Genomic DNA, 215 nt, shown 5'->3' on the forward strand with positions numbered 1-215 from the left:
GAAACTATTAAGATATGTGCAAATGAAAGACCAAAAAAATATATGATTATCTACTTTCTCTCTCTCCTTATCACCTTCCTTCTACAGTCACATAACAGCCTCACTTCGCACCCACTCGTAATTAACACCTTCAGTAGAAACTTAACCAAACCCTAACCAAGTCTGTTTTGTAATGTGATGACTGACTCTTAAGAAATAAAATACATTGCGGCTGA

Source organism: Penaeus monodon, chromosome 33 (genome assembly GCF_015228065.2).
Source record: "Penaeus monodon isolate SGIC_2016 chromosome 33, NSTDA_Pmon_1, whole genome shotgun sequence".
NCBI lineage: Eukaryota > Metazoa > Arthropoda > Malacostraca > Decapoda > Penaeidae > Penaeus > Penaeus monodon.